The 15,114-nt window shown below is 37.9% G+C and overlaps 1 protein-coding gene across 7 annotated transcripts in view; it reads left to right on the top strand.

Moving 5' to 3' along the window:
• psip1a (PC4 and SFRS1 interacting protein 1a) overlaps positions 1-15,114 on the top strand; it is a 150,930-nt gene that overhangs the window by 45,876 nt on the left and 89,940 nt on the right. For 2 of the 7 annotated variants that reach the window (XM_048188363.1, XM_048188362.1), the window contains exon 1: positions 6,565-6,577. The exons of the other annotated variants lie outside the window; for them this stretch is intronic. The gene's annotated coding sequence lies outside the window, so the exon portion shown is untranslated. Of the gene's footprint in view, positions 1-6,564; positions 6,578-15,114 lie in introns of those variants that run through there. 7 annotated transcript variants of the gene reach the window in all.

Here is a 15,114-nt window from a genome sequence, read left to right as displayed (position 1 = left end):
ATAACTAACACAACTACTAAATGAATACCATCAATGATAAAGGAATAAAGTGCATAAGATACATAGAATACAAGTGATTAAGTTGGGTGTGGCTATGGAAGAGTTACGCTATCTTATGGAAAGAAACTGTTTCTCTGAAAATAATAAGGTGGAGAACCTTATTATGCACCAAACAAATAAACGAAAGATTATTTGTTATTAACTAACATATGCTATATTACATCTAATTAGGAAATTATATACTGATAATATACAACAATGCCAAGGTCTCTGGAAAGGGGTTTGGTTAAGTGATATTTACGTTCCACTTGGTCGAGTCCGATGACGGTGACGTCTTCCACAGGTTGTGCTGGGCGACAGTGCAGTGGGGAGAGGAGCCAGAATCTGTTTCAACAGTCTTGAACACGAAGCTCTGTGGGATGCTGATCTCCTGGAGCACCAAAGGGTCCTAAAATCTGGAACACGCAGATGAGGCCCTGGTGTAGGTGCAGAAGGTCCTTAACAATCTGGAACACGCAGACGAAGGTACCTTGAAGTGAAGGTTTGCTCTCCTGAGCTTAACCTTGTTGCAGATGTCGTTACGGTCTCGCTGGACGGAAACTCTGAACGTAGTGTTTGTTGATGTCTCTTTCCTGACAAGCTAGAGGCTCAGAACGTGGTCGTCTCTGTTGCTGCCTCACAAGCTGTAGGCTCAGATCACGGGATCTGTTGTTGTCTCTTCTGGATGGACCAGAGGCTCAGAACGGTTTATCTGTTATGTCTTCTCCCTTTGCAGGGCAGACTCAGAACGATGTATCTGTTGTGTCTTAGCTTCGCAAGACGGGACTCAGAACGCTATATCTGTTACGTCTTCCCCCTTTCAAGGGCAGACTCAGAACAAGGAGTGTCTGTTGAAAGGGTACCTTTATCCCTTTCCGATAAGGAGGAGATTGCATTCTGGTGCTTCTCCATTCGAGTGCTGTGATTGTCTGCTGGCATCAGAGGGGACACACACAGTGTGGCCCACCCTTCTTTCCCCTGTGGAACTCATTTGCATAAAGCACAAAGTTGGAAGTCTTTACAGTGTCTTTAAAGTTTACCAATGCATTTCTCACTTTCCAAACCACCAGAATACCTTTGGCAATATTCTAAACAAATAGAGACTAAACATGATGGAAAAAGATTGAACTATCATTCAATTGTACATTAACAGCTGTATTTGTATCAGATGTTGCACTACAAATGGCTGTCACTGAGAATACTTATTTCTGTGAATAAGTATGAAATGGATGTGTAGTTTGCATCAGTTCTAAGGTTTTCAAACATAGTTTTGAATGGATTTGGATGGATCTTTGTGATCTCTCTTTGTTTCACCCATTTCTGCTAAGGTCCTGAGGAATTTTTATGGCAGTCTCTGGCCAACCTTAGGAAGTAGTGTCTAGATGGGTGAAGGGCAATAACTGCCTGTGGACCAATGAGAAGTCTTGTCCTTCCCAGGCTTGGTAGAAGAGGTCTTCTTCTTACTCTCTAAGAGAGGTCTGGATGTTGTCCTTACATCTTTATCTGATGGCGTTGGACAGTTTGTTAGTGTTAGGCCACCAAGATCCAATCAAAATGTAGCAAACCTTTGTCCGCTGTTACGGACAGAGAAGGGCCCGGCCATAAACTGGGCCCTAGAATGTGCTGTTCACTACATGTCCCTCCATTGAAAATGGAGGTACGGTATACTGTCCATGTCCAGAAAGGTAATAAAAACATCATCAATGTAGTCCATGTGACATCAGTGGGTTAGTTAGAAGTTTTTGAAGCATCTAAAATACATTTTGGTCCAAAAATAACAAAAACTACGACTTAATTCAGCATTGTCTTCTCTTCCGGGTCTGTTGTATACAGGTCCTTCTCAAAAAATTAGCATATTGTGATAAAGTTCATTATTTTCCCTAATGTAATGAAAAAAATTTAACTTTCATATATTTTAGATTCATTGCACACCAACTGAAATATTTCAGGTCTTTTATTGTTTTAATACTGATGATTTTGGCATACAGCTCATGAAAACCCAAAATTTCTATCTCAAAAAATTAGCATATCATGAAAAGGTTCTCTAAACGAGCTATTAACCTAATCATCTGAATCAACTAATTAACTCTAAACACCTGCAAAAGATTCCTGAGGCTTTTAAAAACTCCCAGCCTGGTTCATTACTCAAAACCGCAATCATGGGTAAGACTGCCGACCTGACTGCTGTCCAGAAGGCCATCATTGACACCCTCAAGCGAGAGGGTAAGACACAGAAAGAAATTTCTGAACGAATAGGCTGTTCCCAGAGTGCTGTATCAAGGCACCTCAGTGGGAAGTTTGTGGGAAGGAAAAAGTGTGGCAAAAAACGCTGCACAACGAGAAGAGGTGACCGGACCCTGAGGAAGATTGTGGAGAAGGACCGATTCCAGACCTTGGGGGACCTGCGGAAGCAGTGGACTGAGTCTGGAGTAGAAACATCCAGAGCCACCGTGCACAGGCGTGTGCAGGAAATGGGCTACAGGTGCCGCATTCTCCAGGTCAAGCCACTTTTGAACCAGAAACAGCGGCAGAAGCGCCTGACCTGGGCTACAGAGAAGCAGCACTGGACTGTTGCTCAGTTTTGCATGTCATTCGGAAATCAAGGTGCCAGAGTCTGGAGGAAGACTGGGGAGAAGGAAATGCCAAAATGCCTGAAGTCCAGTGTCAAGTACCCACAGTCAGTGATGGTCTGGGGTGCCATGTCAGCTGCTGGTGTTGGTCCACTGTGTTTTATCAAGGGCAGGGTCAATGCAGCTAGCTATCAGGAGATTTTGGAGCACTTCATGTTTCCATCTGCTGAAAAGCTTTATGGAGATGAAGATTTCGTTTTTCAGCACGACCTGGCACCTGCTCACAGTGCCAAAACCACTGGTAAATGGTTTACTGACCATGGTATTACTGTGCTCAATTGGCCTGCCAACTCTCCTGACCTGAACCCCATAGAGAATCTGTGGGATATTGTGAAGAGAAAGTTGAGAGACGCAAGACCCAACACTCTGGATGAGCTTAAGGCCGCTATCGAAGCATCCTGGGCCTCCATAACACCTCAGCAGTGCCACAGGCTGATTGCCTCCATGCCACGCCGCATTGAAGCCGTCATTTCTGCAAAAGGATTCCCGACCAAGTATTGAGTGCATAACTGAACATAATTATTTGAAGGTTGACTTTTTTTGTATTAAAAACACTTTTCTTTTATTGGTCGGATGAAATATGCTAATTTTTTGAGATGGGAATTTTGGGTTTTCATGAGCTGTATGCCAAAATCATCAGTATTAAAACAATAAAAGACCTGAAATATTTCAGTTGGTGTGCAATGAATCTAAAATATATGAAAGTTTAATTTTTATCATTACATTATGGAAAATAATGAACTTTTATCACAATATGCTAATTTTTTGAGAAGGACCTGTAGATCCGTATGCTAAAAAGTTTTGAAATTTGGCACACTGATAGAGGCCAGTCTCAACTGTGTCCATAGCAAAATTGGAGTCTCTAACTCAATCCCTCTAGTGCCACCACCTGTCCAAAGTTTCACTCATGTTTGTTAATAACTTTTGAACCATAAGGGCTAGAAATAACACTTTTTCCTCTGATTCCTTGGCTCAAGACAATTCGATTCCTATGACATAATTTTTCCATCATGAAAATTTTCCCACCATTTTGAATTTTCCGAAAAACTTACCTTTTCAAACTCCTCCTAGGCCGTTGCTCCGATTTTCACAAAAATTGAACCAGATCATCTTGAGTCCATGCCAACAAAAAGTTATCAAAAGCTTTTTGATAGATCCATCCATTCTCGAAAATGGCACAAATGAATCTGACGAAAAGCTCACCAAATCAGACTTGAGGCTAGATCTCCAATACGATTTATTGTATTGTGACCAAACTTGGTACATATCATCACAAGCATGACCTGAGGCAATATGCAGCATTATGGAGCAGTGCCATCTACTTGTCCGGAGATGCTTATAAGTCAAAAGTTATAAGTTATGCTTATAACTTTTGATGTGGTTTGCTTATTTTCACATGAGTCATCTCATTAGAGTCCTGAATCCTTGCCGAGTCCAACGATACCAAACATGCTAGGTTTCGACTTGGGGTTTGTGCGGCATGGTGATTTAGCGCTTGAAAGAATTATTGTGAATATCTTCTAAACCGTTAGTCTGATCAAGATGAAACCAGCATAGGAAACGGAAACTTACCTGATTAATTATAAGTCTCAGCTCAGACTCTATAACTCCGAATCGAAATTAGATATTTTCGACAAATTTTAGACACACATGTATGGGTTCACTCTGAGGACACATTCAAAAAAAGTGGTGGGATTGTGCCTCTTGGTGGTGCTATAATTGAACAAAATACAAAATTGCCATTAACTACAATACTGTATTATGATAAAAGTTATATTTTATGAATGCATTGATGTACCATTACGAAACTCAGGTTGTGCCATCAGCACCATGCTCTGAAGGTACACAATAGGTTTTGAGACAGCGCCTCCTTGTGACAGCGCCTCCAAATGTTATAATGACATTTTTAAAAAAGCTAATAGATTTCTATAAATGTTGCTTTTTAATGAGAGTGATCTTAACTGATTCCGTGGGTCATGCTGAGAACATCGATGCCAATTTTGCCACAGTCAGCCAAACTTCCTGTCCGTCATTTTGATTTTCTTTAAAAACATACTTTTTCGAACTACTCCAATTTTCACCAAAATCTAATCGTATCATCTTCAGACTCCTTGAATCAATGTTATGGATTTCGTGTTGATAGATGAAACTGTATTCATATACCACAGCAATGAAGTAGAGGCTTGATGGTAAAATGACTGTTGAGTCTGTATCTCTGCAATGCTTTGATATATTGACACCACACTTTGCAAGTGTCATTGTCACCTCACTCTGACCATAACGCATGAATTTGGTTACAGCACCACCTATTGTTCGAAAGTGATAAACCATTAAATCCTTATTATTAACTGTATTTGTTTTTCCAGCTCTTCTGCCTAAAATGACCTAAATAGGTCTTAAATTGCTCACTGTTGCAGTTGGTCTGATTGCCCGTAAGCTATGTTTTAGTTTAAAGCCTGTTGAAACAGCGCTGACTTAATCCACAACACTAGCGTGCAAATCAGGAGAAACATTAAGCCTATCCAGTAAGAATACTTTTCAACCAACAATTCAACAATATTTATCATGGATTTACTGTGGTAACACTAACTGTAACCATGTTTTTTTTGTCAGAAATGTAGGTTAATATCTAATTTTTTTAATGTAGACGTATTAAATGAGTAATAATGAATATTTTTTGTCATAAAATTGCAGTTTTGTACATTATTTATATTAAATGTGTTTATAGACTAAATAACATAAAGCCATTCTAAGTATAACAATATTTTTTTACTTTTTACCATGTAGTGAGGTGCCATGTGCTATTTTACCTGCGATGATCTAATTGGAGTACTTTTTAATTAAAATAAGAAAAGAGTTCTAACTGAGTAATGTTTAATTTTAAACCTTTAAAAACGAGGTTAAGTTTTACTGATATTGTTTGTGTATTAAATTTACTGTCTTATCTCAAGCTACTCTACTGTCAGCTCAAGCTTGTGTCAAATCTGTCATATTTTAACTATATATATATATATATATATATATATATATATATATATATATATATATATATATATATATATATATATATATATATATATATATATATATATATATATATATATATATATATACAGTACAGTACAGTCCAAAAGTTTGGAACCACTAAGATTTTTAATGTTTTTAAAAGAAGTTTCGTCTGCTCACCAAGGCTACATTTATTTAATTAAAAATACAGTAAAAAACAGTAATATTGTGAAATATTATTACAATTTAAAATAACTGTTTTCTATTTGAATATATTTCACAAAGTAATTTATTCCTGTGATGGCAAAGCTGAATTTTCAGCATCATTACTCCAGTCTTCAGTGTCACATGATCCTTCAGAAATCATTCTAATATGCTGATCTGCTGCTCAAGAAACATTTAATGTGTACAATTGTACAAAATATTTGTGTACAATATTTTTTTTCAGGATTATTTGATGAACAAAGTTCAAAAGAACAGTGTTTATCTGAAATCTAATCTTTTGTAACATTATAAATGTCTTTACTGCCACTTTTGATTGATTTAATGCATCCTTGCTGAATAAAAGTATTCATTTCTTTAATTTCTTTTCAAAAAAATAAAAATAAAAATTCTTACTGGCCCCAAACTTTTGAACGGTAGTGTATAATGCTACAGAAGCTTTGTATTTCAGATAAATGCTGTTCTTTTGAACTTTCTATTCATCAAGGAATCCTGAAAAAAAAAAAAAAGTACACAACTGTTTTCAACATTGAAAATAATCATAAATGTTTATTGAGCAGCAAATCAGCATATTAGAATGATTTCTGAAGGATCATGTGACACTGAAGACTGGAGTAACGATGCTGAAAATTCAGCTTTGCATCACAGGAATAAATTACTTTGTCAAATATATTTAAATAGTACACACTTATTTTAAATTGTAGTAATATTTCACAATATTACTGTTTTTTACTGTATTTTTAATTAAATAAATGTAGCCTTGGTGAGCAGACGAAACTTCTCTTAAAAACATTAAAAATCTTAGTGGTTCCAAACTTTTGGACTGTACTGTATACAGGTCCTTCTCAAAAAATTAGCATATTGTGATAAAAGTTCATTATTTTCCATAATGTAATGATAAAAATTAAACTTTCATATATTTTAGATTCATTGCACAAAATTCCTATCTCAAAAAAATTTGCATATTTCATCCGACCAATAAAAGAAAAGTGTTTTTAATACAAAAAAAGTCAACCTTCAAATAATTGTTCAGTTATGCACTCAATACTTGGTCGGGAATCCTTTTGCAGAAATGACTGCTTCAATGCGGCGTGGCATGGAGGCAATCAGCCTGTGGCACTGCTGAGGTGTTATGGAGGCCCAGGATGCTTCGATAGCGGCCTTAAGCTCATCCAGAGTGTTGGGTCTTGCGTCTCTCAACTTTCTCTTCACAATATCCCACAGATTCTCTATGGGGTTCAGGTCAGGAGAGTTGGCAGGCCAATTGAGCACAGTAATACCATGGTCAGTAAACCATTTGTAGGGCCTCGCTCGACAGAACTTACCAATGACTTTATCAATGAACAACATGATTGAACAAAGCTTCATTTGGTCCAAAAGATCCATTTCCTGACAGGAAACACCTAGCCTTAACAGAAGTGATGACGTGACTTCTTTTAACAAAGGACTCTGTCTAAAGGACTTCTTAGCTCATCAGCAATAAACTAATCAGAACCCATCACGTGGATCTGATCACATTAAATCTATTGATTCTCTCACAAAACCCTCTTGTATTATCGGACGGAACAGGAAAACACCCATCAACGGATTTAAAGACGAATCTGTCCTATCAATACCTCCCTTGTGTGAGCAATCCATCCTGACCCGGTCACTCATGACTCCGGTCAAAGTTTAAACTATGCTTAAGGACTCAATCTTGAATCTCAAAAGGGACAATTGTCGATTACTTAAAGTATTAACTATATCCAGAATAACATTTGCTATGATGTGATTACTAACATGTTGGATTCAATGCATTATATGTTTGTATTCCTGTATGCATCTTCTTTCTCTTATAATCATTGTTTTTAATTAGGTCAGTCTAGTAATATGTGTGGAAGAAGTGTGTCATGTTTGAGCTCTAAATACAGAGTTTATAATTCTCTGTAATTCTGTGTGAATGAAACATTGAAATTCAGTATCAGGAAAATATTAAGAAACTTTATAAAGTTGTTAATAAAACAGGAGAATGTTCTGCAGATATCACGCGATGTGATCAATAGAAAATAGACGAGGCGTGTCTAATCTCCGTAGCAACGTCTCATTGGAGGATCGCATCTGAAGGATGGAGCCAAAATTGCTCCTTTAAAACTATGCTGTCCGAACAAGCTAAAGTCAGAAATAGGTCAGAAAGCGCTCGAAATCGGTCAGAAATCGGTCAGAAGTCGGACTGAAGCACAGTCGTGGAAGCCCGGTAGCCGAAGCACCGCTACTTTGACCACAGCGGAAAAGTCGCATGGGTCATTGAGAACTGATTGACCGGGGCTGATTTTCCATCCATTTCCTCAACCACGAGCCGCGCCGCTGATCATTCAACAGCCGTCACATCCAGACTCCAAAACACTTAGTGAAATATCTGACCAAAGTCTCCCAAGAAGAGAGCCGCTCAAGCCAGACGCTCAGAACAGTTGCACCAGCCAGCAACATCCTTCAAAGCTTCCGCGCAACCCACAGGGCTTTCCCGAGAAGACGTCACCTGAAAGACAGCCAATCCAGAACGGGATTCCGCTGTACACGAGTCACGGAACAACCCGATTACCTCAGCTGTCAGAGCAAACGCAGGTACAAGCAAACTTCTCTCTCTCTTGCTGGAAACTGGTGAAACTCCTTTAAACCTAAAGAATCAAGCCAAAGCTCTGCTTTTGTGATTTTCCTCAGGTTATGAGTTAAGTTAGCACTGAACTTGGGACTTTTCATGACTCATATCAACTCCGCGAACGTGTGTGCATGTATGTATGTGTGTGTGTGTGTGTGTGTGTGTGTGTGTGTTTAGCCTTAGTTTCTTGTAATCATTAGAAGTAGTCAATAAACCTTGTTTTGATTTTCACATATACGAGTTTCTTGTGCTGTGTGTCAAATTACTGCCTTAAACATAAAAGATCAAGTTACCTCTTGCTTATAATATAATAATTACAATAATAACAATAATCATAATAAAATATTGTTACTGTTGGCCGCAGAATATTTTATCCAGAATTGGTAAAATACTCTAACCTCAATTTTCGCTGGACGAATAATTGGAGTGTTAAATATTAATTCTGAATCATTTACAGTGAATCATTTACAGTTGATTCAATTCTTATTCCCTGTAACAATTAAATTGAGCTAATAAATAGGCTAAGTCCTTACACATTTACCAGTGGTTTTGGCACTGTGAGCAGGTGCCAGGTCGTGCTGAAAAACGAAATCTTCATCTCCATAAAGCTTTTCAGCAGATGGAAGGATGAAGTGCTCCAAAATCTCCTGATAGCTAGCTGCATTGACCCTGCGCTTGATAAAACACAGTGGACCAACACCAGCAGCTGACATGGCACCCAGACCATCACTGACTGTGGGTACTTGACACTGGACTTCAGGCATTTTGGCATTTCCTTCTCCCCAGTCTTCCTCCAGACTCTGGCACCTTGATTTCCGAATGACATGCAAAACTGAGCAACAGTCCAGTGCTGCTTCTCTGTAGCCCAGGTCAGGCGCTTCTGCCGCTGTTTCTGGTTCAAAAGTGGCTTGACCTGGGGAATGCGGCAACTGTAGCCCATTTCCTGCACACACCTGTGCACGGTGGCTCTGGATGTTTCTACTCCAGACTCAGTCCACTGCTTCCGCAGGTCCCCCGAGGTCTGGAATCGGTCCTTCTCCACAATCTTCCTCAGGGTCCGGTCACCTCTTCTCGTTGTGCAGCGTTTTTTGCCACACTTTTTCCTTCCCACAGACTTCCCACTGAGGTGCCTTGATACAGCACTCTGGGAACAGCCTATTCGTTCAGAAATTTCTTTCTGTGTCTTACCCTCTCGCTTGAGGGTGTCAATGATGGCCTTCTGGACAGCAGTCAGGTTGGCAGTCTTACCCATGATTGCAGTTTTGAGTAATGAACCAGGCTGGGAGTTTTTAAAAGCCTCAGGAATCTTTTGCAGGTGTTTAGAGTTAATTAGTTGATTCAGATGATTAGGTTAATAGCTCGTTTAGAGAACCTTTTCATGATATGCTAATTTTTTTAGATTTTTTGAGAATTTTGGGTTTTCATGAGCTGTATGCCAAAATCATCAGTATTAAAACAATAAAAGACCTGAAATATTCCAGTTGGTGTGCAATGAATCTAAAATATATGAAAGTTTAATTTTTATCATTACATTATGGAAAATAATGAACTTTTATCACAATATGCTAATTTTTTTAGAAGGACCTGTATATAAAAATATATATTAAAAAAAAAAAAAAAAAAAAATATATATATATATATATATATATATATATATATATATATATATATATATATATATATATATATATATATATATATATATATATATATAATAGAAAAGGAACTGACCGCCAGATGTGTCCACATCATCGAATCTGGCCCCCTTTTAACCCTCTACTGCACGCATTATGATAAATTTATAAAAAAAAAATTTGACTCTTTGGGCCCTATAATACACCCGGCGTAATGCGACGCAAGGCGCAGCGCAAGTGTGTTTGCTAGTTTGCGTCCGGCGCCGTTCGCATTTTCCCGTTCAGCGCCACGTCCTTAAATTAGTAAATGCATTTGCGCCAGTTAGTGCACCCATGGGCGTGCTGGTCTAAAAAATAGGTGTGTTCAGGCGCATTGCCGGCGCATTGCTATTTTAAGGAGCTGAAAATAGACTGCGCCATAGACCAACTCAAACCTGGGGCCCGTTCTTCGTACGTCGCTTATTACATCCGAGATCAAATGACACATCCAAGATGATATCATCGTGCTAATCATGATCCGGCTAATTGGGTTCTTCGAACACACCTGTTGTGTATGATTAGTATCGCTGGATTGAGTTATCTGAGATAATTGCGCGTTCATGTGTTGGCTTAAAAGGGGATATGTATCGATAGTAGAAACATTGATCAGCAATGCAGCGATTGGCTGGAGTCAAGACGGCAACGTAATGACATCATAGAATGAGAAAAGACACCTGACGAAAAACTTGACGAATTTCTAGACATTTATAAGGAAACAGCCAAGCGAATAAATGACAGAAGAACGACATAAATGTTAGATAAATGAAATGTGCACAATTTTTTTTTTTTTTTTTACATGATTACCCAATTATTTAGGCTATATTCACAATTACTGTTATTTGTACATCCAATTTTTTATTTCAATGTTGTAATTAGCAACTAATTTACCTTTGAAGCATATTTGACAACATTAATTAAAGTTTCTTAAGGGTCAAGATCAAGTTATCTGCATCTCCTGCGCTTCATCAAGCCACTCCCATAATATATGTCGCGGTTCAAATGCACAAATACATGTATGGCATAGATATCTGTACATCATGTGTGTAAAACTTCAATAAAAAATATTACGTAATTATTCCCTCACGAATGAATCTCTCACAGAGTAAAACTGTCGGTGTCTATATTATGACACTACATGGCATTATAGTGTTATTTGCAAATTTATTTTTAAATCATTATTATTGTCCCTGGTTTACATTAGGGTACTCTTGTGGGAAAGTAGCAGAGGCTGGGACAGACTTTAAACATCACCTCCGCTTAAAAAGATGCAATCTAATCCTGTTTACATGAAATAAGCCTGCTCCCGAGCAGGTTTGAGCTTACGGACCTGTTGCTATGACAGCAAGACTAGGATGAGCTTCGAAGAACCAAACGATCCAAGATCATGCCAAATCGTCAACAATCAACTCCAGCTAACTGAGTTAGCGACGTACGAAGAACGGGCCCCTGGTCTAAAGTCTAAAGTCAATGGCGCAATATTTTTTTTGTTAGAGCGCGTTGGTAGAAACTGCGCCTCTGGGCGCGTCCACAGTGCGCGTTGACTTTGCTTATTACACACAGGGATGCGCATCACACAAACATGCCAAATATTAAAAACAAAAGGATTACAGTGTAAAAGAATATTATTGTGTAGGCTAAAAAAATATAAAAATGTAATGATGAATAGTCATTGCGTGTATTAGAATTAGGCTACCTATTTTCAATTCAGCCTATTACTACTTATAATGATGAACGAAATTGGCTAATTAATTGAACAATCGTGCCAATACACACACATATATATTAACTGACTCATCGCGCGGAGCTATTTGAAAGCCTGCATTTGCAAGCCCGCTTTAACTTTGCGCACGAGCAGATCGGTTTCTTCGCTTGAAAAGCGTTCAGCTTTTCCGCCAACAACTTCCGCCATGTAAATAGCAATCCGCCATGGCGCGAGCGCATCTCGCTCTTAAAGGGAATGGGAGATGACACTCTGATTGGTTTATTGAACGTTACGCCCATTACTCATTAAGAGAATAGGGACAACCCATTTCAAAAATGCGGCCTGGCGCACGGACCGTTTTTCCGTCGTTAAAATAGCAAAAGTGGATTTGGACACGCCCTGAGTGCACCTGCGCCGTGCGCTTTACACCTTGCGTTTAGATCGTTAAAATAGGGCCCTTTTTCTTTTCTTAGAATGGCTTAACTTGAAGTGCTGTAAAAAAATTTTGGGAAAAAAATATTATTTTAAGGTACTTTATGATATGTTGCCATATGGCAACAACGCGCAATAGTGGAAATAACTTAAAATAAGTGTAAGTGTATATAGTTAATATTTTTCCTCAGAAATGTTGTTTGTATTGAATAAATTGATGCTATTATAAGCTTTAGCAGTAAATATAAACAACACCTTATACTTATTTTCCAACATCTTGTGCTTTTATTTATGGAATTTATTATTTTGTTGAATAATGCTTTATATTCTTTGAATTTCATTACGTTTTTCGTGAATATTTAAATTGCAAATGTAGACAGTTAAAAACAAATCTAATACTGTTCATCATGTATCATAAAACACTGACATAAAACCAAAAATATTGTAGTTCATGAAAATTCAACATTACGCAATCTTATGAGAGGAAGGTTATGAACATGAACCCCCCATAATCCTTGAAACTTCACCTTTTTTTCTGTATGAAAGTTCAAAAAGCATTTTTTTTTCAGAGGTGAGACACATGTACACATCACATTTGGTGCACTTCACCCTAACAATACACTTACATCCACTTGCACCTGCCTTTTTGAGACACAATGGTAGGCAGTGGTTGGTCTGGGCCAGTATACTGACTGTGGTGGCAGGTCTTTAATCCATAATATAAATGCCATGGCAGTCCTTGACATACGACTAATCAACATTATATCACTAGCATTAATGTTGTTGTTGTTACAGCTTAACAGACTGCAGCTGGCCTTTGCTAGCTATCTAACCTATTATAATAATGCCATTCCATTATTGCACAGAGTTGCCATATGGCAACACAGACATTTTATCGATTTACCAAAAACTAATTTCATAATTTTTTTTTGAGTGGTGAATATGTTATCATAACTTACCTGAGATGATGTTAGCAATTTTTTTGTGAATGTGACATGGGCGGGTCCTTGTTTGTTACTGACATTTTAATTTGCTTTCAGCAACTACATAAAAGAGACAGCAGTCTGTCAGAAAATCGCGCCACAGAAAAAAATTACATGTCATGTGATTTAACCAAAGCACATTATTGGCTAAACTAAGGTCTTCTCTTACCAACAAAAAAAACGAGAATGTTGTGTTAAAGAGACAGTGGCAAGGAAATGAACACAAAGTGTATGTTGCCATATGGCAACACTACAGGGAGTGCAGAATTATTAGGCAAGTTGATTTTCTGATCATATTTTTTTCCCAAGCACATTTTACCAATTCCAATCCACATCAATCTTAATAACTACTATTAATATTGTTTTTAATCATTTATAAGTGATATATAATTGTTCATGAAGGCTGGAAATGAAAAATGCCTTATATTCAGGTGTGCAGAATTATTAGGCAAGTTTTCTTTTACAGGCAAAATGAGCCAAAAAAGAGATTTAACTCAGACTGAAAAGTCAAAAATTATTAAATACTCATGAGAAGGACGCAATACTAATGCAATACTAGAAATTGCAAAGTTAAAGCATGACCAAGGGACAGCAAAATGCTCATTGGGTCAGCGGGGTCAGACAAAAACAGGTGGAAAAGAAAAGACACGTTAACTGCAAAATAATTAAGAATTATGTGTGAAACCATCAGGAACCCTTTAGTCTCCAGCGCCACCATTTTCCAGAACTGCAACCTACCTGGAGTCTCCAGAAGTGCAAGGTCTCAGGATCTCAGAGACTTAGGTTAGCTAAAGAATCCTAAAAAATGACCCGCACTTGATAAGAATCACAAGCTGAAGTGTTATAAAATACATGAAGACTGGGTTTTTATAGGCCTTATAAACAGACAGCTTGAGAGTGACTCCTGAAGGACCAGCACCACATCCTCTTGTACCACTGTTTGAAGAATTTATCTTCCAGAATCTGGCAGTAAGTTTTGGAAGATCATTTTTAGTCCATCTCTGCAAGACAGACATTTCAGGATAAGAGATGGACTAAAAGTAAACTCCCACACCTTACTGCCAGATTCTGGATAAATTCTTCAAACAGTGGTACAAGAGGATGTGGTGCTGGTCCTTCAGGAGTCACTCTCAATCTGTCTGTCTATAAGCCCTATTAAAACCCAGTCTTCATGTATTTTATAACACTTCAGCTTGTGATTCTTATCAAGTGCAGGTCATTTTTTAGGATTCTTTAGCTAACCTAAGTCTCTGAGATCCTAACACCTTGCACTTCTGGAGACTCCAGGTAGGTTGCAGCTCTGGAAAATGGTGGCGCTGGAGACTAAAGGGTTCCTGATGGTTTCACACTTAATTCTTCACCTTAATTCTTAATTATTTTGCAGTTAACATGTGTCTTTTCTTTTCCACCTGTTGTTGTCTGACCCCGCTGACCCAATGAGCATTTTGCTGTCCCTTGGTCATGCTTTAACTTTGCAATTTCTAGTATTGCATTAGTATTGCGTCCTTCTCATGAGTATTTAATAATTTTTGACTTTTCAGTCTGAGTTAAATCTCTTTTTTGGCTCATTTTGCCTGTAAAAGAAAACTTGCCTAATAATTCTGCACACCTGAATATAAGGCATTTTTCATTTCCAGCCTTCATGAACAATTATATATCACTTATAAATGATTAAAAACAATATTAATAGTAGTTATTAAGATTGATGTGGATTGGAATTGGTAAAATGTGCTTGGGAAAAAAATATGATCAGAAAATCAACTTGCCTAATAATTCTGCACTCCCTGTATGC

This window comes from Megalobrama amblycephala, linkage group LG4 (assembly GCF_018812025.1).
Source record: "Megalobrama amblycephala isolate DHTTF-2021 linkage group LG4, ASM1881202v1, whole genome shotgun sequence".
NCBI lineage: Eukaryota > Metazoa > Chordata > Actinopteri > Cypriniformes > Xenocyprididae > Megalobrama > Megalobrama amblycephala.
Note: the sequence above shows the minus strand (reverse complement) of the source record. Positions and strands in the feature narration are given on the sequence as shown.